The sequence below is a fragment of the Pelophylax lessonae genome, assembly GCF_965119305.1.
Source record: "Pelophylax lessonae genome assembly, chromosome: 1".
Classification (NCBI taxonomy): domain Eukaryota; kingdom Metazoa; phylum Chordata; class Amphibia; order Anura; family Ranidae; genus Pelophylax; species Pelophylax lessonae.
In genome coordinates this window covers 362157261-362183549 of record NC_138768.1, presented here as the reverse complement: position 1 = coordinate 362183549, position 26289 = coordinate 362157261, and the positions used below count along the sequence as shown (strand labels likewise).

At 41.4% G+C, this 26289-nt stretch overlaps 1 protein-coding gene across 4 annotated transcripts in view; it reads left to right on the top strand.

The window, feature by feature from the left end:
- Nucleotides 1-26289, top strand: part of PCSK5 (proprotein convertase subtilisin/kexin type 5) — a 684033-nt gene that overhangs the window by 384460 nt on the left and 273284 nt on the right. The window lies entirely within an intron of this gene.

Here is a 26289-nt window from a genome sequence, read left to right as displayed (position 1 = left end):
TTTACAATAGTGTATAGGTTGTTCACTTAGCAAAGTGAATTTTCACTGTGTAAGGGAAGTTTCATTTAGCATAGTTAAAGAATTTAAGCCCTGCTGACTTCAAGTGGATGCAAGCAAAAATCCTGTTTTTAAATTTTCTTTGCACTTGTTTGCGTATTCTTTACAACATTTATTTTCACAAAGTTTACAAAGCTGAGTTGAAATTCCCTTAGAAAGTGAAAATTCACTTTGAAAAGTAAACATACTCTTCTTCTTTACTAGATCAACCCCATATTTTATAGAGTGCAAGGGTCAGGAATATGTAACATTCAACACAGCATATAAAGAACAGTGGTCAGGATTTCAAAAGGCACGGCAAAGCTTTCAAAGTGCTGAGGTTTGCTATATGTACCATACAGTGCAGATTTCACAGAGCAACAGCCAGGAATATGTAGCACGCAGCACAGGTTACAGAGTGCAGCAGTCAGATATTTTTAATGCACAGTTCAGCATACAGTACAAACTGCAGTGGTGGAAGAATGTAACAGACCACATTGTACAAAGTGCAGTGGTCAGGCCTATGTAACATACAACACAGTGTACAGAGCGCAGTGGCTGGGAGTATGAAGTGTACTGCCAGTTACATTGGTGTTTGGAAGGAAGACTGTCTCATACAACTGGTGTTAAGGGGAGGAAGAATGTCCATTACATTGCTGTCAGTGGGAGAGTGCCCTCTACAAGTATCCGAAAGAAGAAAGACATCCTGTATCAAATATAGTGGTAGAAACACCGCCCCTTATATTGCTGTTAGTGTGAAAGGAAGAGTAATATGTGCAACTCCTAGCAAATGCAGTAATAATTTAATTAAAATATATACAGAATTTATAAGAATTCATTATATAAGGACATAATAAGGCTACAAAAGGAATATACAGTGGTGATTCTATGAGGTATTTCTCTATCGTTCATTGACAGACGCAGCTCCATCATCTTTAGACCAATGGGTTAGGCTGCTCCTATCAGGAATAGGCACTAGGCAGGAAAAAAGTTTAACCATGCCTATGGGGCTGTTCCTGCAGGCTTAACCCCACACACTCTGCTATCAGGAATCACTTTGTTTCTGCCTAGTTTTTGGAATAGGACCTAGCTCCCTGCTGGGACTTTGGTCTTAGCTTTTAATAGGGAAATTTGTGTTAGTTTGTATTTTTTATTTTTACAAGTTAGTTCCTTAAGGACCAAGATCCAGAGGAACTACAAGCAATAGCCGACTAAGGTTTTGCACTGGATAATCTAGATCCTTAAGGTCTCCCAGCCTGGCCAGTGAGCATGAGCAGGTTATAGTCCAGAACTAGGCCTCACTACGACAGTGCCCTGACGGAGGGGACGAGCCTGCGAATGGACCATCTCACTGGGGCGCAACGACCTTGAACGCCCTGAGTTGCAGCTTCCCCCTGGCTGACAGCACTCCCCATCCTGGGTGGGAGGTGAGCTGTTTTCGAAGTGGCGCCCACCTGGTATGCTGATATGGTGAGTAGATTGTCCCCCCAAACGCGCTGGCGATCTCAGGGTGGATGCGGGCCTCCTCCCTGGAATAGTCGGACCCATGGGCTCCCTCGGTTCCCCTGGCCTCTCGGAGGACTAGATCTGTATACCCCTTAGCATTCCACTGCCCCTAGCAGGTTTTTACTTTGAGGCGCGGTTATATTGCAGTCGTTGTAGCGTTGCATTGGTGGGGATGGCTTGTCCTGATGGGGTCCCTGTTGAGGGACCTTCCAATGCCTACTGTTCCTGGACCCCTTTTGGGGGTCCTGGAGACCGCATGGCACGCTGTGGGGTCCGCCATCTTGCTCTGGATCATGCTGTTTCTGTTCCCATTGTGTTGCATGGGCAGCCATTTTTTTATAGTTTCCCAATATGAATGCTTTGAGCAGCCATTTTCCTGTGGTCCACAGGCTGGACAGACGTGCGGCATGGCTTTTAATTGTAGAGGCAGAGTTTGTTCTTCCTGTGCAGTTTAGTGTCACTTTCGTTTTGCATAGAAGGCGCTAGCAGTCTTCTGAACGGCTTGGTAACGTTTTTCTGGGGTTCCCTGTAGTTTTTTCCTCATCCTCTCTGCTATTAGCTGACATTAGTCAGGGATTGAGAGCCCGCTGTGATAGCTGTGAGATCGCATTTTTGGCGATTTTTAAAGGGACACTGCTCTTATTTTAATATCAGTGTAACATGGAATCTCAGGATAAAATTTCACCTGCAGACCCCCTGGGAGCGAATGCAGAACCCTCTGGGTCTCAGTCCCAGCCTGATCTCACAGTGTTTTTGCAAAGCCTTATGTCCAAGGTAGATTTTGTCATTTCAAGTGTTGACAGCCGCAAACGCCCTTTGCCTTCGCCTCCATTGGCAGGGTCCTTGGACTCCGAGGCAGATATGGCCACCACAGATGTAGCCCACCCTGAGGGGTCGGTGTCTTCATATTCTGACGGTGAAGAGGACCTGTCCTCTTCAGCTGCCATGCGGGACCGCCCATTGGTGGAAGCCCTTATAGTTTCAGTGCGGGAAACTTTAAAATTGGCTGATGACTCCACAACGCCAGGTACACAGGTGTTTTTTGGCTCCCGCAAATTCCATAAATTGGGCAAGGTTTTCCCTTGTCCAGAATGGTTTCATAATATTGTGGATGAATAATGGCGGCGCATTAAGCACATGCTGGTGGTGCCTAAGCGTTTTGCACGCTGTTACCCCTTTGCGGAGGCAGTGTCCACTAGGTGGACTGTACCGCCGAAGGTGGATCACCCAGTGTCCAGGTTAAAGTGACTCTGGTACTGGTGAAAGGGTCTCCAACTTTTACAGACCCCATGGATAGACAGGTGGAGTCTTTGTCCCGCCATCTACAGGTGATAGCGGGTTCCTTTTTAAAGACTACCTTCGTGAACATTCTGGTGGCGCAGATGGCTACTGAATGGGTGAAGTTACTTAAAAGTAACTTGGAAGCTGAACGGCTCCCCCCTGTGGTGCTGGAACTAATGGACCAGTGGGGTCAAGCCCTGGTGTTCATGTGTGATGCGTCCCTGGATTCAGCTCCGTTAATGACCAGGGCATCGGCTGTGGGGATTGCTATTAGGCGCATGGTGTGACTAAAAAGCTGGTCTGCTAACCAGGCCTCTAAAAAAGGCCTTGGCTGATCTTCCCTTCACAGGAGAGAGGCTGTTTGGATCCTCTCTGGATGAGCTGATCAAAGGTATCACAGGGGGTAAGAGTATTCTTCTTCCCCAATCCTCCAAGGGCAAGGCGCCACGTCCTAGATGGGGGCCATCCTTTACTGCTCATAGACGTCTTTTTCGTACCTCTGGGTCGCAAGAAAAAGGTAAATCATTCAGTCTTCTGGGGGTTCCAAGAAGCCATGGAAACCTAAGAAACCTAAGCCTGGCCAGTCCGGATCTGCAGACAAGACCTTGTCTGCATGAAGGGGCGCCCTCACCCACTTCTGGGGTGGGGGGATGTCTTTGTTTCTTTTTGGAACCCTGGACCTCCTTGATTCAGGACAAATGGGTTCACGAATTGATCCAATCAGGGTACAAGATTGAATTCCGATCTTGCCTGTCGGACAGGTTCTTCCCGTCCAATCTTTACCTATCTCCAGACCGGTTAAGGGACTTGCAGGGGGCGGTGCATGATTTTCTGTCGCAAGGAGTGGTTGTTCTGGTTCCTTCTCAGGAATGTTTTCAAGGGTTTTATTTAAGCCTGTTCACTGTGCCCAGAATAAAGGGTAAGGTGCGTCCAATCCTGGATCTCAAGGCCCTGAACCACTTTGTACGGCTACAGAAGTTTTGGATGGAATCCATCCACACGGTAGTGGCATCACTGCACCAGGGAGACTTCTTAGCCTCCATAGATATCAAGGACCCATATCTACACATCCCTATTTATGCTGGTCACCAGCGGTTTCTTCACTTTGCAGTAGCAGAGGAGCATTATCAATTTGTGGCATTACCCTTTGGTCTTGCCTCCACTCCCAGAGTGTTGGCATTGCTGTGCCAACGGCAGATTGCAGTACTAGGGTACCTCAACAATCTCCTGTTGAAAGCGGACTCCCATTCAACCTTGATAGGCGACCTGACTATCACTGTAGAAAATCTGCAGGAGTTCGGATGGAACAACAATTTCAAGAAATCCGCCCTGATACCTTCCTTGAGACTGGATTATGTGGGCCTGACTCTGGATTCAGCTTTGGCGAGGGTTTTTCTCCCCCTGGACAAGCTGCAAAAATTTCAGGGGGCGTTTTGGTTGCTGTTGGCAAACAATCTATCTTCACTGCAGACTTGCATGCGGGCCCTGGGTCTGATGGTATCAACCTTCGAGGCAGTTTCATTTGCTCAGTTCCATACCAGAGCATTGCAAAGGGAGATTCTTGTGAAACAGAACAAGGATCCAAAGTCCTTGGACTTGTTGATTTGGTTGAGCCTGTCGTGTAATCTTTTCCTGTCAGATACAAATACCAATTACCTGTTAGTCAGTGATACCAAATCAGAGATATGTTGCTACATAGAGATCAGACCAGACTCAGTTGTTGAATCAAAGTGATCTAAATGTTATTGTTCCGCATTTGAGATAAAATATACAGTGGGGATCAAAAGTTTGGGCACCCCAGGTAAAAATTTGTATTGATGTGCATAAAGAAGCCAAGAAAAGATGGAAAAATCGCCAAAAGGCATCAAATTACAGATTAGACATTCTAATTAGTTTCATTGCAAGCACTGCTTGCAATGAAACTAATTGTTGATAGCAGGGTGTGTGGAGTTATGCCTGCAGGGACAGCCCCATAGGCGTGGTTAAACTTTTTTTCTGCCTAGCGCCTATCCCTGATAGTAGGAGCATAACCCATTGGTCTAAAGATGATTGAGCTGCGTCTGTCAATGGACTTCAGAGAAAAGGATTTTACGGTAAGTTCTTACAAAAATCAATTTTTTTCCATGTGGAAATACCATGAATCTGTAAAACTGCAAGTTCAACTGTTCTCCATCAGATTAGAACACCAACATGGCTTTTAGCAGATGATGATATGATGTCCTTCTGAATTTGCCAGTTTGGTGCAGTATGAATTTGGCATTTATCGATTTTGTATTATTGATTCACATTTTGATTTTAATTATGCTCCAAATAATGTTCTGAAGGTCCAGAAAGACATCAGTAAACTTTTGTATGGAAAGAAAGTTTTATCAGTATATTTACTTTACCAAGATGCAGACTTTTGACTGGTGTATGGGCCAATTTACTAAATAGGTTTTAGGATAGAATCAAATACTACTTTTTCTAAATGGTGGATGTGAGTGACTTTGCAATATCTGTCTCACTTGTAAAGTATGCAATCTGTTGCAATTATGCCTTTACACTGTAACTAACAGTTTCCATATCTAAACACTTTTGGAATTTTGCTGTACCTTCTCATCGGTAACAAATCATACTCTGTTGGTAAGGACTAAATATTTTATAAATCTAGACAAGAGCACATACCCTGTAAATCAGATCCATATGCTCTTTCTTAGTATTGGCAGAATACATTTTATAGTCTGAGGTCCTATGTGTCCATATTTCTTCTCTCCACATTTATATCTTGAAAATTTCTCTTTGATGTGTTTAAAGGGTTGAGCACATCGATAGCTTAAGGAGAAAAACCGTGTCAAACGAAAATACTCGATGTTGCAATCTTAGCAGCTATAATTTTTTTTTTTTTTTTAAAGTACTGAAAATTCATGAATCTAGTGTTTGGTGTGCTTCTTTTAGACATTGTTCTTAAAGAATGAGTAGCATCCTTAAAAAGAATAATATAATTTAATATTGTACATGTGAAAGCATATCTATTTATTGTTCTATATGCTGATATACAAAAAAGCACAAGAGAGAAAACCAATCAGCGCATTCAATCCTGCCTAAGCCTAAATATGCATGCTGAACACTATCCGAGTACAAAACAGAAATCCCAGACAGAAAATTGCAAAAGAAAACAGGCCTCATCTGGGACATGAGCAGGTTGACCATTTGGGCTGAAAATTATCGCTGTGGGATGTAAGAGGACCTGCACTGCTGTATAGGATTCCTTACTGTCGTTACCCTTGGTCAGATTTACTGAGCATTTTAGACCCACTAGTGACTCGGGGGTCTGTGTATTAGGTGAGCGCAGTATTGCACCTCTTGGTGAAGGGCTCTATCTCACAGCAAGATTATCTGGCACTTCAGTGGTCTTCTGCTATCATGGGCTATCACTTCTTTATGTGACATCTAGTTGTATTATATGCTTAGAATTAATATTATTGCCCTGCACTGTTTTCTTTTGCAACTATATGCTGATATGGTATGGATAACATTCTTCAAAAGACGTATTATGTTACTTTCTGCTCGATTTCTCATGTGCCTTTGCGCTATATCACTAGGATCAAAGTTGTATATTTGCTCTATATATGTTTATTGTTTCTCTGTATGCATTGTAAAAAAATATCCATTTGTCATTGTATATTGTGAAGAAACACTGTCCTATTCAAGAGAAACCTGATTTGACTTAGATTATCTCATTTTCATGGCTAATGTGGAAATCCTAGTTGCCTGGTTGTCTCTAGCTTTCATACTTTGAATCACTGATCCCAAAAAAGCATGCAGAAAGTGGAGTCAGAGTTCCTGTTCTGCAAAACTTTCCCAGCGAGTCCAAAGACATTGAACTTAGAGGATCAGCTAGTCAACTAATATTTGCAGAAAGAGGTCAGCGATGGTAGGCAAACATTGTTATTGTGACAAGCTTCCTTTAAAGCAATATCTCAAAGCTTAACTCTGCACTCCTACTTTGTCAGGAACTGGGTCTGAACCTGCAACCACTGCTGTGTCTGACAATGTGTCTTCCTGCTGAACCACCTGAAATGCTGGACAGCAGCCTGAACAATTCCTTCAATCATTTTGGCTTAAACCTTGTTTCTCTTGAACCTTGAAACCCTGGCTCCTCCCATGAGCTTCCTTTTTTAGCCATGCCTTTGCACTTCCTTTTTGCCAGATTATTGTGCACTCTCCAGCCAATATCTCACTCTTGTCTCTCCTTGTGCCGCTATTATCTTCACTACAACTTGTTACAGACCTTTGGTTTGTTCCTCCACTAGCTTCTGTTTAATCCTAACTTGCAACCACTTGTTACTGACCTTTGGCTTGTTACTGACTACACTCCTGCTTGATCCCAACCTGCTCTATCTGATAATGGACCCTGGCTTGCTCACTTCCCGATGGGGCTATCTTGAGGACTGCAACCTGGTACTTGCAAAACCAATCTACACCATCAGGAGCTCTGGTGAACACCAGTTAGTGCTTAGACTCTGCCCCTTGGGGAAGCACGTATCATCGGGGTGACTTGCTTCTGTAAATATCCAGCTGGTTGGTGGGAGCCTCTCTTCTGCTATTGGTATGGGTCTTGAGCCTGACCCCTTGACCTTGACAGTCTTGGAGCGCTGTCAAAAAGGAAATATTTCTCTCAGCAATCTTAGGTACAGTCCACTGAATTCACAGGTCCTTTTTGACCTGTGGATTTTGTAGTTGTGGGCAAATGCAAACTCTGTAGCATTGTCCTGTGTGTAATGGATGAGGTGAATGGATGAGGCGAATGGAGGCTTGAGCAGCATCATCCAGCCCCCAAAAAAAGACAAGAATACCACGCACAGGGATACGCATTATGGTTTCCAATGCGTGGTGGTGTCATTAAGAATTAGGCAGCATGTGTTTGCTGTAGGTGTATGAACACATGCAATTTACATGCAGCACTGCACCTGCATAGATGTGAACCAAGCCTTTATGAAAGAAATATGATGCTGTAGCCCATGTGCATCTGTATTTCTCCCTGTGATGGGTTGCATCGGCTATTTACAGTTTCTGAATGTTGAGACCAGTGTTAGAATTTTCATACATAATTGCCAAATATATATATTTATAAAGTTCCATGTGACACATAATATACTGTATTTGCAGAATCTGTGAAAGCAGGTGACTACTCTGCTCGTCTGTGGCAAAGCAGTGCCAGAATTTCAGTGGTAAAATAAAGGCAAACCAATAGCCTCAAACTGATAGTTAGTAGAACCAGGCACAGTGTGAATCTAGATTCCTGAACAAGTTTCTACAAGAAATTATTTTTCTTTTTATATAATGCAAGCAAAAGTATGTATGTTCCACAAGAGGTATGTTCAGGAGAGAAGTGTGTAGAGTGTGACAGCAAGCAGAATGTGCAGGAGAGGGGTGCAAAGGGGATGAACGTGGGCAGTATGTGCAGGAGAAGTGTGTAGAAGGTATTAAAGAAGGTCGTAAGGATATTGGAGTCAAGTAATAAAAAAACTGTCTGAAATTATTAAAAGACCGATTCCTTGTACCCCTGAAGTATGTTTGCTGGGGGTGTTCAATGATGAAGATTGGTCAGGATATGTAAAGATCTTTTTTGCAAAAAACACTTTTTCAGGCTCGAAAGAAAATTGCTTAGAGATGGATGCAAGTTGTAACTCCTTCTATCACAGAATAAATGAATGCAGTTAATCATATCATAGCATATCAAAAAGTTATGTATGAAAGTAGGGGAAACCTACAGAAAGAGGGGGTCGTAAAACTGTGGGATAATGAGTAAGAAAACCCATATCTAAATTTAAGCCGTTTATTTTTTGTGTCAAAAAGAAGTATCATTCTTAATTCAAAAGTTTTCCTTTCCTGGATAGTTCTGAAATTCCCTTTAAGAACTAAAACATTGAGGTCTTCTATAGTGTGGTCGGGTTGTGAAAAATGATGTCCCACAGGTGTGCAGAAACTATCTTCTTTATGTTCCTTGATGGTATGTCTGTGCAAATTCATCCTCGCTTGCAACTTCTGTCCTGTTTCGCCTACATAAGATCCTTTGCTACATCTTTTGGATGAGGTACACAACATTACTGGAGGTGCAGTTGTATGATCCTGTTATATTGAAGGTGCCATTTGTGTGTGTGACACTTTTAGACAGATTGATCTGGTTGAACAGTTTGCAGCGTTTTTTATGGCAGGGTTTGCTCCCATTATTTGTGACTTCATAATCAGAATAAAGTTTTCTGCTGATTAGTTTATGTCTGAGGTTGGGTGGTTGTCTGAAAGTCAGTATTGGAGGTTGTTGGAATATTCCTTTCAGAGTTTCATCTTCTGTTATGATGGGTTGTAAATCTTTGATTATCTTTTTTATCCCTTCTAGTGCTGGATTGTATGTGATGACGGTTATTTGTTTTTTTCTCTTTGTATTGGATAAGATTTTCTCTTTGGGTTTTCAAGGCTGTGTTTATGCTGGTGTTGATGGTTTTGTTTTTGTAGCCTTTCTTATGGAAGGAGTTTGCTAGTGTTCTGAGATGTTTATCTCTGTCTTCTGGGTCTGAACATATTCAGTGGTATCTGATGGCCTGGCTGTGTATGATGGCCCGTTTAGTGTGTTGGGGGTGAAAACTGAAACATTGGAGATAGCTGCATCGGTCAGTCGGTTTCCTGTATATCGAAGTATGAAGCTTGTCATCCCTGATGTATACTATGGTATCTAGGAAGTTGACATGCCTGTTAGAATAATCCATTTTAAGTTTGATAGATGGGTGAAAGGTGTTGATCAATGAAAAAAATGGTTTGAGATTTTCCTCACCTTCTGACCATATGATGAAAATATCATCAATATAGCGATAATATCTGTATGGCTTATGTTGTATGCTGTTCAGGAATTTGTCCTCCAGATCAGCCATAAATAAGTTTGCATACTGGGGTGCCATTTTACTTCCCATAGCAGTACCCATACACTGGAGATAGATACCGTTATTGAAAGTGAAGTAGTTGTGTCTAAGAATGAATTCGATGAGCTGTGTAACATCCTCAGCACTGTATTTGTGGTTTGGGGAGGATGATAAGAATCTGTGACATGCAGCCAATCTATCCTTGTGAGGGATGTTACTATACAGCGATTCTACATCCATAGTGACTAGAAGTGTATTTGGTGGTAATTGTTGTATATTGTTCAGCTTGTTAAGAAAGTCAGTTGTGTCTTGAAGGAAACTTGCAGTATTCATGACTAATGGTTTTAAAATATTTTCTACAAGGCCTGAGATATGTTCGGTAAGTGTATTCATACCTGTTATGATGGGTCTGCCTGAATTTCCTGGCTTGTGAATCTTGGGCAGCATGCAGAAGTCCCCAATTTCTGGATTATCCGGAATAGCATTCATAAGTTCTGAATGTAGGTGGGTTGGTTTAGTTTTAATGAGACCTTTTAATTGCTTAGTAAAATCATGGGTTGGATCATAATCCAGTTTTTTATAGTAAGTAGTATTTGCCAGCTGCATCCGGCCTTCTTGTATATATTTGTTTGTATCCATCACAACGACTGCTCCCCCTTTATCTGCTGGTTTGATGGTGATGGCCTGATTATTGCGCAAATCGTGTATAGCTCTTCGCTCCAGTGGTGAAAGGTTGTATAAAATTTTCTTTTGCTGGGTGGATATCAGGATGTAACTCCCAGTCTGAAGCTGTAAATATAGGTGTCCAGTTTGGGGTTGCGTCCTTGTGGAGGTGTGACGTTGCTGTTCTTTTTCTTTTTGTCACTTTCTGTTGTCCTAGGATAACTTTCATTACTGTGAAAATATTCTTTGAGCCTTAGTCTCCTGAAGAATTCCTCCATATCTGACAATACCTGTAAATTATCCAATTTGGTGGTTGGGCAGAACGTGAGGCCTTTGGAGAGGACTTTTATTTCTCGTTCAGAAAGTTTATCATTTGACAAATTAATGATTCCAAGTTCCTGTTATATCTGCATTTTCAGTCAGGTCAGCCTTTACACAGATGATACCTTGGGATTTTGAATCTGATTCCAAGTCACTGATAGCATGAGTTATAGATGTTGTGTTTGTTTTATGTTGTTTGGGTTGTATCCACAAGGCCTGCTCTTGGTGTAGCTTTTGGAGGTTTTTTTGCTTCCTGCTCATGGCAAGTTTTTGAAGTTTTCTTTGTAAGGTTTCCATTTCATTCTTAATTTGGTTGATGCTTGTAGGGACCAATGATAAGGTTTCAAACACCGGCTGCTTTTGATTCCTGATTGTTTCCCTTTTACCATACAGTTTGTGAATGAGGTTGTTCCTTAATCTTTCGCTGGTGCGTCTGCAAAGTCCTTCTGCATAAGGAGAGTTCAGTGTATTTGCACAAGGATTTTTAATCCGGAGACCTTGAGGTATGAGGTTCCTCTTTTTGCATCTTGAGAGAAAGATGTCACTATTGATCTGTGTTTCCTTTGTGATCAGGTTGGTTAACTGCTTCTTTATGCAGCTATATGCAGTATCTTCCATCATGCTTGAGGTCATTGTAACCGTATTAGTGCACTAATTTTTTGTTTTAAAAATGTATGGTGGCAACATACAGTATGTAAATCTATACACATGTGAATATTCTCCAAAGTGCAGTGTATTAGGAGGTAGTAATGTTTAAAAAATAATTTTAGACCTGAAGATTGCATAAAACCACCAAAACATTATATATTTTTTGAACTCAGACACCCTAGAGAATAAAATAGCGGTAATTCTAATTGTTTATGTTACAGGATATTACTGCAAAGGTCTAGGAAATGCAACATTTCAGTAAAAAAATACAATAAAGTTAATTTTAGGGTGCACAAATGCAATAAATTACCCAATTCCCAAATGAAGTTGCACCGAGTGAATAGATACCCAACATATCAAAGTTTAAATTTGTGTGCGCCTGTGAAATGGTGACAAACCTCAGTACGCTATATTTTGTATAGGCAAAACTTTAAAAGCCCCCTATAGGTCATCAGTTTAGTGTTAAGGAGGAGGTCTGGTGCTAGAAATATTGATCTCACTCCGGTGTACATGCCGATATGTAACGTGTATCGCAATCAACGTTTTCATGCGTAGGCGCCCCTGTCGCGTGTGTTTACATTCATACGTATATGTGGGGGCTCCAAAATTTGTGTGGGGAGATTTTATGTGCTTGGGTGTAACTTTAATTTTTTACAATTTAAAAAAAAACTTTCAATTTTTTTAATCACACGGGACAAATAGTATCCTATGTGAGGATCTTTGGTGATAGGTTCTCTTTAATGAGTGCTGCCAGCATTCTTACAGAGGTTGAAGGGATGGGGGGTCAGCCTGTCAGTGCTGAGACCATACGCCACACACTGCATCAAATTGGTCTGCATGGCTGTCATCCCAGAAGGAAGCCTCTTCTTAACATGATGCAGTTTGCTGAAGATAAGCAGACTAAGGACATGGATTGCTGGAATCATGACCTGTGGTTTGATGAGACCAAGATAAACCTATTTGGTTCAGATGGTGTAAAGTGTTTGTGGTGGCAACCAGGTGAGGAGTGCAAAGACAAGTGTGTCCTGCTTACAGTCAAGCATGTTGGTGGGAGTGTCATGGTCTGGGGCTGCTGGCACTGTAGAGCTACAGTTAATTGAGGGAACCATGAATGACAACATGTACTGTGACTTACTGAAGCAGAGCATGATCCCCTCCATTCGGAGACTGGGCCGCAGGGCAGTATTCCAACATAATGACCCCAAACACACCTCCAAGACGACCACTGCCTTGCTAAAGAAGCTGAGGGTAAAGGTGATGGACTGGCCAAGCATGTTTTCAGACCTAAACCCTATTGAGCATCTGTGGTTCATCCTCAAATGGAAGGTGGAGGATCACATGGTCGCTAACATCCACCAGCTCCATGATGTCGTCATGGAGGAGTGGAAGAGAACTCTAGTAGCAACCTGTGAAGCTCTGGCGAACTCCATCATTTTCACTTAGGGGTGTACTCACATTTGTTGCCAGCGATTTACACATTAATGGCTGTGTTGAGTTATTTTGAGGGGACAGCAAATTTACACTGTTATACAAGCTGTACACTGACTACTTTAAATTTTAGCAAAGTGTCATTTCTTCAGTGTTGTCACATGAAAAGATATAATAAAATATTTACAAAAATGTGAGGAGTGTATTCACTTTTGTGAGATCCTGTATGTACAAGTAGGCATAGACCAGAAGATCCATACAACAGATCCATCCACTACAGGCTTGTAAGGGAGCTTTTGAATGGCCAAGAGCACAAGTCCCTGCCCCACTTCTTCCCTTCCAGAACAACAGTCCACCTGCTTTAGGTTTTAACCTTCCACCATCTTGTGCCCTCTCCATGCCAGATGCCTCCTCATGACATTCCCTGCCATTAACCTTTAAATCTGAAAGGAAGGAAAGTCCACACAAAGATAGAGTGGTGCACTTTACTGATGTTACCTTAAAGATGGCATTCACAGTCACATCACATTGATATACCATCCTGGGGCACTTGACAGCGTGCTGTTAATGACATATAGTGGACAATCCACAGCCAGCAGTCACATGTGAATGCAGCACACAGCACATTTAGTAAGCAATGTTCCCTATCTCAGTCTCTTTCCACCTGGGGTCAGTGTCTGCTCACTAAACAGGCTTATATCGAGCTTGGGAGTGATATTATTTTGGAAGACTTTGATTTTCTCAGTGATGTTTAGACCCCTTGGTGCAGCTGAATGTAGTTGCCCAAACAGTGAACAGTTTGTTTTTTAGGAACTTGCTCCATAGACTACAGATTTCTCAACTTCACTATTCCGTCACTTTGTTTTCCTGTTTTCTGGATCCACTATGTGAGGATTAATGCACAACTGATATTAATGGTCTTTGTTTTATATGGTCCTGACGCCTGACCAGGCGAACTCTTCGTGCATGTGCAGCAATTCAGATAATGAATGTATGGTCTGTTCAACCCTGAAGAAGCATGCGGCGAAACACATTGGCTTTGAAGACCTGCACTAAATATTAGGACCTACTGTATCAATTGCTATTAGATGTATTGATTATCTGTCTGTCTTTTTGTAAAACATTTTTAAAACGTTTCTTGATACAATAAACAACATGTATTATATACAGTTTTTATTATCCCTCCTTTACGACCGGTAAAGTCCAATTTTTCTTCCTTTTTTTCCTCCCTGCTCACTGTTCCTTACAGGTAGTTTCACCAAATTAGGATCACTGCAGATACCTCAAGCTTGGGTACATCTCTCCCAGGTCCTCCAGAGAAAGAGCCTCACTCCAGGGAACATTTGGCCTGGCCTAAAAGGTCTTTTGCGACCTGTTGTAGCCTCCACCACCATAAGAGTCAGAATGACTACTGCCGCCTATTTTGCACACAGGTCTACCTCTCCCAGTCCTCCTGCCCTGTCCAATGCCTTGCTGACTACATCTGCCTGATGGTGGGGTCTCTGGTTCCCATGTCCTAACTGCACTAAGGGTTCTCCCATCCTGGCTTATATACGGGCACTGACTCATCCATAACATCACTACAGGAGGGACCTAGCATCCGATTACATTATTTTCTGTAACCACACACTATACTGGGACAGAGCCACCTAGTGGCAGACTAGCCAATTGCACGTGCCTACAGTCGGCTTTCAGAAAACTACAGGGGTGCAAAGAGAAGTCCAGTTACCCATTACAGGGAGAGATAGCAGAAGTGACCTGCAAAGCATTATTGAATGCTAGATTGCTGCACATATCTAGAGGTAATACAGAAAGGAGGCCAAGATTCAAGTAAGATTACACATAATACATGTATTTACACAATATTTGTTTAGCTCAGAGTTCAGCTTTAAGGATTGTGGAAGAATTCATATAAATTGATCTGTTTGGTGACATAATGTAAATTCAACTGTTTTCTAGACATGTATAAAATGTATTTTTGTAAATACATTATACTACACTTTGCATAGGAAATGAACTTCTTGTTTATTAACAGTATTACAAGTCATTTGGTGCACCCTTTTCCTATCGTAACAGTTTTCTGTATGGATGATAGACCAGTTAATGGCAAGATGTGCATTGCTTGACCTTCAGCTCCCAGCCAACAACATCATTCACATTTGACATATTTTATAGTGCCCACATACTAGGCAATGTTGTGCATATATGTAAATAATCATATCTTTGCTTTGTGGTATGGACATTACACAGGCATAATATTGCCAAATGTTATTGGCAGTTTATTAATTTGTTTCTCTGATAATTGTCTACAGAAACCATTCAGTGGCCATAGACATACAGTGATTTGTTGGTCTGACTGTAACTGGTATGTTATATAATAATGTTGGTCTTATTTCCTCAGCCCTTCCTTCAATGCATCATGTCCAGCTCTACTGGGGGTGACATTGACAGGTGTTAAGCCATGATATTTTCATTATGTTTTTACATTTTTATTTCCCAAGTGCTATTTTAGCCATATACTGGACGGGGATTAAACCACAGATTGAGCTCTCCAGGAAAGAACCTTCTTTGTGTTTCAGGCAGAACATTTTCAAAAACACTGCTACATGTAGTTTTGAATTCTAAGACTCTGAATGCTAATATGTATCCAGCTATACGGGGGTGTGCTGTTTCAATACATGTTTGCCTCATATCATGCCTGCAGAGCCCAGCATGGCCATATAATAGATACAACCTTCTACCCTACCTTTGGAGCTTTATACCTTGTGTAAGTCTTAACAAGCATAAATACTGTGCTTTCTTTGCAATCTCTGTATGACATAATTTTCTTCCTGAAAGACATTATTAAATGCAACATTTTTAAACCCCCCACAACAACAATAAATTATACTGTTGAAGCACACTGATTAACATTGTACACTGCTGAAGTTGGTGTCGGCCACTATAAGTTGTGGCTGATGTACATCAACGATGTCCTGATGCTTTGGGCAGGATATCCAATCCAATTAGAAAGATTTATGGAAGAATTAAATACTAATCAGAGAAACATCAAGATTACGTATACCTTTCGAGAGCAGCACCTTCCCTTTCTTGACCTCCAGATATCTCTTGAAAGCAATAAATTAATAACCAGGACATTCAGAAAGGAGACAGCTGCCAATACATTGCTTTTTGCACAGAGCCACCATTGTAGGCTCTTGATTCAGGGAATCCCAGTAGGACACTTCCTTCGAGGTAAAAGAAATTGCTCTAGAGATAATGATTATGAGAGTTGAGGCAGAAGATATGTATAAAAGGTTTCGGGAGAGGGGTTATTCTCATAATACCCTAAAGAGGGCCCATAAAAGGGCAGGCCAACAAAATAGACAAAACCTGCTGCAAGATAGGTATAAACATCAGAAGGGTACCCCTGGAGAAACTCGAGAACTGCCTAGAATTATTATTCGTTATGGGGCACAGTGGAACCAAGTCAGGCAGACCTTGGAACGACATTGGAATATTTTGACAATTTGACCTATGATTAAAAAGATAGTGGGCCCGCGTCCACAGAAGATCTAAAAATTTTAAAGATGCCCTGGTACATTCAGAGTACCAGAGATCCCCTGGCCACACGGATTGGCTCACAGCACTTCCCCCAATAAAAGGCATAAATTCATGCAGACATTGCTCTATTTGTAACTACTGTATGTACTTAAATCGAATGTGTTTACCAACTCTAAGCAGTTTCATATTCAGAAGTTTATTACCTGCTCAACTATGAGGGTAATATATGAGCTTATTTGCCATGTGGAAAAATTTTCGTAGGTAAGACTAAGAGACAATTGAGGATCAGAGTTGGTGAACATATAGCAAGTATAAAGAAAAATTTGTCTATTTCCCAAAGACAATGTCCGGATATGACGCTGAGCGCGTGCACTCAACTTCTTTGGTCGACCATGGCAAGGCCTGTTCTGAGTGGATCCTATCCTTTTAAACCGCTATATGGTCTTGACCACTGTGCTGCAGCTCATTTTCAGGGTCTTGGCAATCTTCTTATATCCTAGGCCATCTTTATGTAGAGCAACAATTCTTTTTTTCAGGTCCTCAGAGAGCTGTTTGCCATGTGGTGCCATTTTGAACGTCCAGTGACCAGTATGAGAAAGTGAGAGCGATAACACCAAATTTAACACGCCTGCTCCCCATTCACACCGGAGACCTTGTAATACTAACAAGTCACATGACACTAGGGAGGGAAAATGGCCAGTTGGGCCCAATTTGGACATTTTCACTTAGGGGTGTACTCACTTTTGTTGCAAACGGTTTAGACATTAATGGCTGTGTGTTGAGTTATTTTGAGGTTACAGCAAATTTACAATGTTATACCAGCTGAACACTACTTTACATAGTAGCAAAGTGCCATTTCTTCAGTGTTGTCACGTGAAAAGATATAATAAAATATTTACAAAAATGTGAGGGGTGTACTCACTTTTGTGGGATACTGTATGAGTACCAGGCTTTATCAGCACTGAATTGAGGCAGATGATAAAACAGCCTCCCTGAGGGCTTCCAGCCTGACAGTGAGCTGACATCTTTGCTCTGGGAGGGAGAGAATACAGGGACATGCAAGAGTGAAGATTCTAGTTATAATACATTTGTGGTTGGTTGTCTTAAAGATATATCATCCTTTTGCTAAGTAATGACCACCTTAAAACTGTATATAGCTCCCTTGCAAGCAAATGTGCAGATGAATGGATTTCAGTTTTTGATGTTTCCCCTTTCTACTGTTAGAGATGATTCTACTGCAATATTTGTTGAAGATGCATGTATTGTCCTTCTAGTTTCTGTATAATTATTTCCATCATGTCTTTAAACTCCATGGAATTCACTGGAAAAAAAGGACTTGTGTATTGTTCAGAACTTTTACTGAACAAGAAAAGGAAGCTAGGACATGAGAGATGTGGAGAGATTTTGGAAGACTAAAAAATAAAGGCTTTTTTTAAAATAAATTGTATTTGTTGGCAAAACCTTGTTTTTTGTGGGAAAACTTTAGAGCTTCTGTCTGTTTTTTATTGTTGTCCATGTCCCCATTGTAGAGGTTCACCTCTCTGTTTGTACTGGTGATGTTTCTCATGGGAAAGAAACTGAGGTGAAATCCAAAATTTTAGAGTTTTCCTCAGAACAAAAGGTAAAGGAAATCTTCCAATAGGGGCAACTGCTCTGGGTACAACTGCCCCCTCACTTAAGAAGCTTTCCTCTAACTTCCTGTTCCTCCATAGGACAGGAGGTAAAGGGAAATCTCCTCAATGGTCCACAGGCAGCAAAAATAAACTTGTAGGGGTTTTAACCTTTCTCTACTCTATTCAAAACTAAAAAAAATGGTTTGGCTATACATACTGTCATGATAAGGCACTAGTTCCTTTGCTGTCCTGCTTATTCTATAATTTCTCTGGTTAGTTAATCGCTGACCCAGAAGTTTACAGTGAATGAAGGCAGACATTCCAACTTTCTTGCTTGTTATGGGTAAGTGACTAAAAATTAAATTGTAAAGCATGATAGCATGATAGCCAAAGGGCACCCCTCCATTGTGCTATCATAACATGCTTTATTAGGTAAACTTATGCTTGTCCTTCCGTGAGGCAACCTCTGTATGCTCTCCAGAAGTTATGCCTGATACTGTTAACACTTTATATATTCTTGGCACTTTCTTTGAAGAAAACCCTTTCCCAGGGACAGGTGCTGAAAAGGTATACAATACACTGCGGCGTCCCTATGGGGGTGCAGGGACACCCGCCAGAGGGGTTATACCAGGGTTGACAGATAAGACAGTGGATCTCCCTGCTGCGTTGCCAGCTTTCTCCCTCCAGCTGCTCTGCAGAGGAATCAATTGTGCATACTTCCAACCCGTCCCAGCTTTGGAGCAGAGGGGACAGCTCATTGGCCAGATCTAGGTTTTGAAGCTGTCAGGGTGGCTGGCTGCACCTGTGAAGTCTATTTCTCCCAAAGCCAAGCCAGCACATTCCCCCCTCCACCCTGGTTCCTGCAGAGACAGGACAGAAGAGGAGAGAGATATTGATTTTCTCCTCCTCCTCGCACCCCTCTTCTCTGTGTCTTCCCCACCCACACTCCAATCTCCGGATAGTGCTGTGCCTGAGAAAGGGATGTGGGTGGGAAATTTGAAGTACTGCAGGCGGCAGATCCATCTAGCTTTATGATTGCCACTGTCTGAGCTTTCAGAGACCAGCCTGGGGTGAGTGAGCTCTGCACTACCATGGACTCTCCCCATTTCCCTCCCTTATTTCCCCCATCTAGCATATAAGCCAACTGAACTCTGATGTAAAGGGGCACTTCACCAGGCTATGATTTAAGAGCAACATCCACCAGGCTCTGATATAGGAGGGCACTCTGCCAGGCTCTGATGTAAGGGGGCAAGCTGCCAAGTTCTGATGTAAGGGGGGGCACTCTGCCAGGCTCTTATGTAAGGGAACACTCTCCAGGCTCTGATTTAAGGGCGCACTCCACCATGTTCTGATGTAAGACGGCACTCCACCAAGCTCTGATGTAGGGGGGCAATTCTGCCAAACTCTGATGTAAGGGGGCACGCCAGCCGGATTCTGATGTAGGAGCAACATCCACCAGGCTCTGATATAAGAGGGCACTTTGCCAGGCTCTGATGTAAGGGGGCACTCTGTCAGGCTCTGATGTAAGGGAGCACTCTGCCAGGCTCTGATTTAAGGGCGCACTCACCATGTTCTGATGCAAGAGGGCACTCCACCAAGCTCTGATGTAGGAGCAACACCCACCAGGCTCTGATATAAGAGGGCACTTTGCCAGGCTCTCATATAAGGGGGCACTCTGCCAAGCTCTGATGTAAGGGGCACTCTGCCAAGCTCTGATGTAAGGGGGCAGGCGACCAGATTCTGATGTAGGGGTGCACTCTGCCAGGTTCTAATGTAAGGGGGCAATGTAAGGGGGCACTCGGCTAGGCTCTGAAGTAAGTGGGCACTCTGCCAGGCTCTGATGTAAGGATACACTCCACCAGGTTCTGATATAAGGGGGAACTCTGCCAGGCTCTGATGTAAAGGGACATACTGCTGTAAGGGGGAACTCAAAGTAAGGAGGGATTTTCCGATCTCTGATGTAAGGGGGACTCTGCAGACTCTGATGTAAGGTGGTGGCACTCTGGGGACACTGATGTAAGGGGAAACTCTGATGTATGCTGAGGACTTTGGTGTAAGGGAGGACTCTGATGTGAATGTGGCACACATCCTTACTGCTGCACTGTATATGTTGTTTTGTTTGTTACTTGCTGCTGACCCCTGTACTTTATACATTATGTTGCAATGGATAATTGGTAAATATTGGGGGTGACACCATGTTTTACCGCACCAGGTGACACTAACCTTAGTGACGCCACTGACAGTACATGTGAGTAAGTTATTAGTAGGAATAGGAGCACTAATCCTTACATTGTGCCTTTATAAAGCAAATTGTGAGTTGGGGTATATTTGGTTTCTGTAAATTTTTATTACATAGTTATTTTGTTAAAAATATTATTATTGTAAACATTACAAGGAATAGTGGAGTCAGAGGGAGAGGGAGTGGAAAAAGGGCATCAGTTACCTCTTTTCACGCTACATTACCTCTTAGTTTGTGAATACACGCTGATTCATGTGAGCAGAGCTAAATAGAAATGTAAATTCCCATAATGCTTAGAGACATTGGAATAATAAGCAATCCAGCTCTTCAGACACTTTTGCAATGCTGCCGGTGCTTTTTTTCTGTTTCTGGATGAGAAGCAATGTTCATGATTGTGTATGCACAAATTTGCAAAAGTAATACTGGTTATACCTTATGTTCTACGTTCACTGTTTGTGGATGGAAGAGTATGTCCACTTCAAGTTAAAGAAATGTAGTATTTACAACTACAGAGTTTTCTTTCTGTCTCTTGATAAATGCATTTTATGTACAGTCATTGTTTACTTTGCTATAATTACTTTCAAGCCATGCAATGTTAAATGTTTTTGGCTGGTTCCTTGAGGTGGTCCATAGGTTAAATACCTGCAGCTGCAGACCACACCATGCAGGTCAGACTTTTGATGTCAACATGTAGACAGATGTTTGGATGCTTTCCATCATTAAGCTTTCTTTCCAACTATCCTGGCTTTCATTTTTTGCCATTTTTCTCTGTATAATGTAGGACTTTCCCTGCAACCTTCCTTGTTGAAACTGTATGAAAACTAAGATTAACAGTGTTACATTTGAACAGTTTTTCTGTTCTTCTGAAAGTGTAAATGTGATACAATTAAGCGATTGGAATACGTCTGAAAAAAAAAAAAATACCAGGTGTTGGTATTCCTGAGGGTATGAATAACTAGGCATCTGCAGCAAACGCCATTTTCATCAGCTTGTTAACACAATAACTCTCCTAGAATAGAATCATACCAGTCCATTATTCGTTTCTGAAAATTATCCTGTCATATAAATCCTTATGGATTTGAAATGTCAAATTAGTGACTATATCGAGTCATTTTGAAGTGACACCGCCTGGTACAGGCTTCGTTAACCACTTAAGGTCCGCCCCAGTTTCAGTGTTGGTTCGCAACATCCCTGCACAACTTCATTGAGGCCTGCATACACTTTCTATAACAGAAGTCAATGCAAGTCATGTTGAAGTCGCCCCCCAAGTAGTGCAGAAACCTTTTTCTAAGTTGGAGCGACTTGAGTCGCACCGATTAGAACAGTTCCATTGCCGTTAATGGGGCACGACTTGCCATGCGACTTTGTCGCATGACAAGTCGCGGCAGTGTGAACCAGGGCTAACTGCTACAGGGTGGCATGCGCCAGAACACGTGTGTATATATATATATATATATATATATATATATATAGGTGATCCAACTAGGGCTAAAACAGCTAATCGATTAAACGACAACTAATCTATTATGAAAATAGTTGTCAACTATTTTCATAATCGATTAGTTGGTTAGCTGATTAGTTGGCATACAGAATGCATTATTTATTTACGCATCAGAAAATACAGTGTGGCACACATACAGCTCAGTACAACCTCTATACATGTCAATATACACAGTGCAGCACACATACAGCTCAGTACAACCTCTATACATGTCAATATACACATTGCAGTGCACTTACAGCTCAGTACACCATCCATACATGTCAGAAGACACAGTGCAGCACACTTACAGCTCAGTACACCCTCCATACATGTCAGTATACACAGTGCAGCACACTTACAGCTCAGTACACCCACCATATATGTCAGTATACACAGTGCAGCACACTTACAGTTCAGTGCACCCTTCATTAGAGATGGGTTTGGGCATGTTCAGGATCCCACGAGGAAGCCAACACTGCACACGGTTAATCACAGACAGTGAGACATTTTGTGATCTGTGCAGCTGCGGATCAGGATCTGTCTCACTGCCTGAAGACGCCCGATTCCTATCCTCCATACATGTCAGTATACACAGTGCAGCGCCTATACAGCTCCGTGCACCCCCATACATGTTAGTATACACAGTGCAGCACACATACAGCTCAGTATACCCTCCATACATGTCAGTATACACAGTGCAGCACACATACAGCTCAGTACACCCTCTCCATACATGTCAGTAAGCCTGTGAATGTGTGAGGAGCAATGTCTGATGGGACATGTAGTCCTGGCAAGGAAAATGAAGTGATTTTATGTGATTCTAAAGGCAGATTTTTTATTTATTTTTTTACGTTGCTGTATAGGGGAACTCTATATTATACTTTGCGGCTTGCTATTAGGGCATTCTTAAAACAAGAGAAAGAAGCACTGACAGGGCACTCCAGAAGAGGAAGTACGAGTACTGATACTTTTTCTCAAGTACTCCCTGATTTCAGTTAATGATACCTATTTGTAATTTAGTGACAGTTTATTTTTTCAGACAAATGAAAAATTGTTACCATATCTTTAAAATCATGAAGAACAGTTCTTCTGTAGCTTTGAAATTGCACTATTTAAGGGCTCTTTCACACGGAGCGGACCGCATTGCGATCCGCTCCGGCACTTTTTTTTTTTTTTTTTCACGGAGCGGATGACACTTGTGTCATCCGCTCCGTATGTCCGCATATCATCCCATCCGTTTGCGGATGATATACAGACATAATGTATGTCTATGGGGATTCCGGATGTCAGCAGATGACACCGCTGACATCCGATTTTGCATCCGTTCCATTTTTTAAACGGAACAAAAATAGGGTTCTGTTCCGTTCCAAAAAACGGAACAGAACTGAAAGGATGAAAATCGGATGTCAGCGGATGGTCATCCACTGACATCCGCAATGCCATTGACATACATTATGTCCGTATATCATCCGCAAAAAAATAGGATGATTTGCGGACATGCGGAACGCCCGTGTGAAAGGGCCCTTAGTGTGATTTCAAAGCCTCCGATTTCTGTGTGCCTTGCAACTTCATTAAACAGAACTCAATGCAAGTGAATGGAATCGCAAAAAAAGGTATCAGTTTCAGTATCAGAGCATTTGCAAGAGTGCAAATACTTAGTATCGGCACCAATACCGGTATCTGTGCAACACTAGTATATATAGCTCTTCTGTCTATTATTAGGGTACATTAGATATTTTGTTCCCTCACAATATAGCTACAAATTCTGGATGGACCCTCTGCACACTGCTGCACCTTTTCCAGCTAACTATGCAATGAAAAACAGAGATACAGTATTTAGTCCACATATAGTCCAACCAGAATTTGTGGTGTTAATATGTGGTCACACCCCTTTAGCACATGTACAAGCTATTGGGATTTGAGCACAGGAATATCTTTTCTCATCATATAGCTGGTTATTTGTATTCACCACTGCATAGAGATATTTAAGAATAAATATTTTTTTTTAAACTTTACATAACTAAATTATACACCACACTTTGAGTTTTTATTTTATTTTATCTGATTAATCAATTATTCGAAACAATAATCGGCCAACTAATTCATTACAAAAATAATCGTTAGTTGCAGCCCTAGAGCCAACACTTCCGGATAGGGTGCAGGTATGCGCACGGCCGTTGGCTCGCTTATGCTGTGATTACGCGCAGCAGAAGCCGATCAGCAGGTGCATGATACCCGATATCTCCCGGCACCTGCAGATCGTTAGGCAGAGATCAAGAACTGCAATCTGCTTATGTAAAAAAAAGGCAGATCACCATTCTGACAGGAGGGAAGGGATAGAATTTGTGTCCCTGCAAAGCTGGGGATATTCCATCTCTTTTCCTAGTAAAAGCACCCCACGCAGTGTAGTAAAACACTGGCTAGGCACACAGTTAACCCTTTCATCGTCCCTAATGTTAACCCCCTTCCCAGCCAGTGTCATTAGTATAGTGACATTGCCTATTTTTTAGCACTGATCACTGTATTGGTGTCACTGGTCCCCAAAAAGGGTCAGCTTCAGTGTCAAAATACCGGCCGCAATATCCCAGTACTTCTATAAGTCGCCATTCGCAGCCATTACCCATTACTAGTAAAAAAATAAAAAGAATAAATAAAATTAACCCATAGTTTGTAGACCCTATAACTTTTGCTCAAACCAATCAATTTACAATTCTTGGGATTACAAAAAAATTAAGCAGAATACATATTGGTGTAAATTTTTTAAGAAAATTTGATTTTTTCAATTTTTATTGGATAGGTTTTATAGCAGAAATGAAAAAAAAAAAAAATTATATATATATATATATATATATATATATATATATATATATATATATATATTTTTTTTTTTTTTTTTCAAAATTGTTGGTCTTTTTTTGTTTATAGAGTTAAATGTTAAAAATGCAGAGGTGATCAATCACCACCAAATGAAAGCTCTATTTGTGGGAAAAAAAGGCAATACATTTTATTTAGGAACAGTGTTGCATGACCACACAACTGTCAGTTAAAGTAACGCAGTGCTGTATCGCAAAAAATGGCCTGGTAAAGAAGGGGGGTACATTTTCCGAAGGTCAATTGGTTAAATTTGGGAAATATTATTTTTCAACCATTTTAAAACCAGCTGCATGACATTTTGGAAATTGGCACATACCATATACATTGCTTGAAAAAAATATGAATTTGTCGTTGATTGGATAAAGTAGGGACAACTTTTTTTTCCCTTCTTGCCCTGAGAGGTAGTGGGGGAAATGTTCCCTATAAAGAAACAGGCAACAATAAAAAGCCTGATAGAGGCTCTATCTTTATGCAAAATAAAAAAAACCCTAAAGCAATAAAAAAAAAAACAAATTCTGCAGTTTAAATACAGCATACCAATTGTATAAGAGTGTGGATACATAAACACTACCTTTAGTACATTCTAACATTTACAAGTATTTCTAGATTTTTTTTTTACCTCAGGTCATTTTACAATTAAGACATAAAACTGAGGGCATCTATATTTTGTACAGTGTTCATTTGAATAATATTTTTCTGTAAATGTCACGTGAATTGCATATGATTAAAACCAGCATGTCATCAGGACAGACAGATAAAAAATGAGATACTGTGCCAGAAAGAAATGCAGACCACAGTGGCCATTCAACCAGGGACATGCTGGTCATTAGAGATTCTTTGCTAGGCAAGAGACGTACATTTTCATGGACATGCTGAGAACATGGGATTGTGTCCCAGGAACATTATGAGCACGTGGTATGCATTCCCAGGTGTACATTGATCATGTTAAGAATTGCAAAGCTGAGCACTAGGGACCCTTTGCTATGAGTATTTATGTACAACAATTTTGTCAGGGACATGTTAAGCACATTAGAAAATCTACCAAAGGCATACTGAGCATATGGCATCCTCTGTGAAGGATCTGCTAACTCTGCAGAGGACATGCTAATAATACAATGTGCTCTAACCCAATGACAGATTACATACTCTGAAAATTGCTAAATGTAGTTTCTTCTGTGTTCCCACATAAGGCTCAATTCACTAAAATGAATAAGTTATTTTAACTCTGTACATTACTTTTGTCTCATGATAATTTTCTTTTTGAGATGTATAAAGATATAGTATTCATTTGCCAACCATAAATTGACATCACTTTAAAGCGGACCCTCACTTAAAAAATTAAAGTACCGCTCATGATACCCACCCCTCAACAAATTTGGTGGTTTTAGTCTTCTTTTCTGGGAGCGGGTACCTTAATTAGGTCAGCTTGGCCCAATCCTCGCCCCCTCAAGGCACAACCTCGTGGTACAGGAGGCTGCAGGACCAGTCCCAGGACGCTACCTTATGCATGTGGAGCAGGAGACCAGCTATGAGACTTCAGGAACACATAGCTGTCTCCCGTATCCAAGATCGAGGGAACCAAAGAGCTGAAGCCCAGTCAGGAATCTGCTCTGAGGAAGACTGTGCTGGATTCCATGAACTGGTTAGTGTCTATTGCTTAAAAGTCGGTAGTTACATTAATGCAGTAAAAACTGGGTACAGTTTTCCTTTAAGAAACAATAGCCAAAATAGTTTTGACGTCTTGTTATTATTTTTACT